Raw genomic sequence first — 4,145 nt, 5'->3', positions numbered from 1 at the left:
TCCCCTTGTACACCTACATTTGAGCCATTCAGTATGCCAGGATTACAAACCTGTCACGAAGTGGTAGATATTGTCTACCTTCCTCCCCACGGCAGACCATCATTGCTTAACCATGATAAAACCCTTGATAGCAGGAGTTGTTTAACTTATTTACAAAATTATTATTGCCTGGAACTCGCAATGTCTGCTGCGGTTGGCCGGCGAGATTCCTACATGGGTAGAAACAGCCTAGTTTCAGACAGTTAAGGAAGAGAACACTGGCAGCTATACTAGGTTTAACGTTTACAGCCATCTACTTGCTTCTGTTTTGCGCTTCGTCGTTTCTACCGGTATTTGTGCTTATTTTTCTGCGTTCTTTCTTTACGCCACTAACCATTCTTGCAGTCTTCGGCTGTACCCATTTTTTTCTCACGATTAAATTTTTGTTGAGTTCACCCACTGCCGGAAAAAAAGTACACATGGATTAGTACACGTAGATTTTGATCCGATTACGGCATATGCCCCCTGGGGCATAGCAGATGTACTGATAATGATTTCTGGGTCGTCCGTCAACAGGCAGCGTAATGGCATAGCTACCATAACGCCAGCTCTGTCTGTCCTTTAATATGGAATGCTCACAGCAAGAAGGCTCAGCATGGTGCAAACGTTTGAGGCAAGCAGGCAACCATTCCACGGAGACGCACTCGTACTTCCTACAACCAAGATGGCGAGTTTGAAAGGGGTCAAATTGTGACCTTCCGAGTGGAGGGGCGGTGCTTTCGGAGAACTGCCACACAAGTTGGACGTGCTGCTTCAGTTGTGCAACGGTGCTGGTGTCAGTGGTCACGTGAACATTCTCACAACCGCAACGATACTCTGGATGTCCATGCAGCACAAGCACCTACCAGGATCGTCGTATTGTAAAGGCAGCAGTGACAGATCGTACAGCTACCACAACACAGATAAGAGGGCGTGTGAGCCCAGGCGTGTCAACACGAACTGCTGCAAACCGATTACTAGCGGTGGGAATACGGGCACGCACACCTCTAGCCCGTCTTCAACTCATGTCACAGCATCGACTTGCGTGGCTCGACTGGCGCCGTTACAGCATCGCTCTGAAGCTGGAATGGCGCGCCGCAGCCTTCAGCGATCGAAGCAGATTCTGTCTACACGCAAGTGATGAGTATTTGCGCGTTGATACAGACCTGTTGAGCGCTGTCACCTAGAGTGCATTCGTCTAAGACAGACTTGCCCCACCCCAGGCCTTATGCTCTGATATGCGAGACGCTACAATCTCTGGTGTTTCTGGAGGGGGCGTTAACCAGCGCCGAATGTTGTTAGACCCGTTCTCTTGCCGCTCTTGCAACAAGAAGGTGATGTGTTGTTCCAACAGGATAATGCTCTCGCACACACTGTTCGTGAAATTCAACGCACTTTGCAAGACGTGGAACAACTTCCCTGGCTAGCACAATCTCCAGACTTGTCTCCAATCCACCACATGTGGAATATGATGGGACGGGAAGTCAACGTGCGACCAGCCAACCAACAACTCTTACAGAACTACGTGAATAGGTCGAACAGGCAAGGCTGTATTCGCCATATGTACGATGGACTGGATGTCAGAGTCAGCGCCTGCATTGCCGCCCATGAAGGCTACACTATATACCAATATGGGTGTTGCAGCATGGGTCGATACCTGGTACCCCAGAACAGGTTGTGCAGTTAGTCTGTAAATGTAATCATTTCTTGTACTCCATATGCACTGTTGCAACAACAAATCTTCATTGAATTGGAAACCTCTAAAAGAGTGCAATAATTTTTGTTTTGACAGTGTATATCCAGGCAACGGCCTTGCCGCAGTGGCTACACCGGTTCCCGTGAGATCACCGAAGTTAAGCGCTGTCGGACGTGGTCTGCACTTGGATGGGTGACCATCCAGGTCGCCATGCGCTGTTGCCATTTTTCGGGGTGCACTCAGCCTCGTGATGCCAATTGAGAAGCTACACGACCGAATAGTAGCGGCTTCGGTCAAGAATACCATCGCAACGAACGAGAGAGCGGTGTGCTGACCCCACACCCCTCCTATCCGCATCCTCCCCTGAGGATGACACGGCGGTCGGATGGTCCGGTAGGCCACTCGTGGCCTGACGACGGAGTGCAGTGTATGTCCGTGTGTGGTGTATTACAGATATTTTCATGCTTCTTTGTTGTTGTTGTTGTGATCTTCAGTCCTGAGACTGGTTTGATGCAGCTCTCCATGCTATACTATCCTGAGCAAGCTTCTTCATCTCCCAGTACCTACTGCAGCCTACATCCTTCTGAATCTGCTTAGTGTATTCATCTCTTGGTCTCCTTCTACGATTTTTACCCTCCACGCTGCCCTCCAATACTAAATTGCTGATCCCACGATGTCTCAGAACATGTCCTACTAACCGACCCCTTCTTCTAGTCAAGTTGTGCCACAGCTCCTCTTCTCCCCAATTCCATTCAATACCTCCTCATTAGTTATGTGATCTACCCATCTAATCTTCAGCATTCTTCTGTAGCACCACATTCCGAAAGCTTCTATTCTCTTCTTGTCTAAACTATTTATCGTCCACGTTTCACTTTCATACATGGCTACACTCCATACAAATACTTTCAGAAACGACTTCCTGACATTTAAATCTATACTCGATGTTAACAAATTTTTCTTCTTCAGAAAAGCTTTCCTTGCTATTGCCATTCTACATTTTATACCCTCTCTACTTCGACCATCATCACTTATTTTGCTCCCCAAATAGCAAAACTCCTTTACTACTTTAAGTGTCTCATTTCCTAATCTAATTCCCTCCATGCTTCGTTGGACCATGCCAATTACGAGTGATTTTCCTTCGTTGAACGTCGTTGTTCTTTTCTTAAATTTGTACGGTCTTGTGGTGAGCTTTCCTTCTCTGTAGGAATAGGACTTGTAGTATCTTAGAAGTATGATAAATAGCTCAACCAGCTCCTCACAAAGTGTCTGCTATTGCTTCATCTTACTGAAAATATCCATAAAGTCACTTATTTTCCGTCAGTTGGTACACATATGTATTAAATAGGTTCTGGATGTACCGATTAGCTTTAATATTTTCGTGACAGAGTTAGCGGACACCAGAAGCTGAGCATCAAACATCAATCTTGAGATTGTCGGACGAACCTTCAGAGTACTGATGAGAATTTTCTGGTGCATAATGGCGCATTTTTGTGAGTTTACACACCCTGACAGGCTGAACCAGACCTCCATTGAAGATATGAAAACTGAGGAACCAAAAGATGTGATTCCAATTCACTCAGAAACCACTGCGAGAACTCAACACGCGGAAGTTCGTGTGGGCGCTTTGACTCATGCATAACAGTAACTTTACAAGGATAGAGATGCAGGTCCTTTTTTGATAATGTTTTACACGACAGTCTCATAGTTCCCACTTGCACAGATAAAGGGCGTTGAAATTTCACCGGACTTTGTTTCAAGCATTCCTTGATTCGAGCAATGTTTTCTGGTGTTCGAACTCTTTTTGGATAGTTACGGTTTTTATTCTCTCCAGAGCCCTTTTTTACTACTAAGTTTCGAATTTTAGACTTTGGTGGAGTATTGCTCATAAGTCTGGGACGGTTACCACGTCAGATTACTAGAAGAGATAGAGAAGATCGAACGAAGAGCGGCGCTCTTCGTCACGGAATCGTTTACCCGGCACGATAGCTCAACAGAATCCAGTGGTAGACGCTACACGAGATGCGTTGAGCACCACGGAGAGGTTTAATAGTGAAATTCCGGGAAGAGTCGAACAACATGTTACTTCCTCCCACATACGTCTCGCGAAATGACGGCAACGAGAAAATTCGAGAAATTAGAGCTAATACGGATATTGGCGGACAATCATTCTTCCCTTCTGCCATTCCCGAATGGGACAGGGAAGAGAGCATCATACAGTGGTAAAAGAAGGTACCCTCCGCAACACACCGTCTGGTGGCTTGCGGAGTACCGATGTGGATGAAGGAGTTTTTACCAGAACATCGCTAGTCTTAAACTCTTGCGCAAACAATTCCACATAGGTTTCCCACGATTTGAGCTTCGCATAACACTTGACAGTGAACACGCGCTGTATTTTGTGTTGCACTGAACTGGTCACCAAACAACCCTACTC

General features: G+C 46.3%; 1 pseudogene; it reads left to right on the top strand.

The window, feature by feature from the left end:
* Positions 1-1,820: 1,820 nt before the first annotated feature.
* Positions 1,821-1,938, top strand: LOC126093063 (5S ribosomal RNA; annotated as a pseudogene).
* The last annotated feature ends 2,207 nt before the right edge of the window (positions 1,939-4,145 follow it).

The sequence above is a fragment of the Schistocerca cancellata genome, chromosome 7 (genome assembly GCF_023864275.1).
Source record: "Schistocerca cancellata isolate TAMUIC-IGC-003103 chromosome 7, iqSchCanc2.1, whole genome shotgun sequence".
Taxonomy (NCBI): Eukaryota; Metazoa; Arthropoda; class Insecta; order Orthoptera; family Acrididae; genus Schistocerca; species Schistocerca cancellata.
Note: the sequence above shows the minus strand (reverse complement) of the source record. Positions and strands in the feature narration are given on the sequence as shown.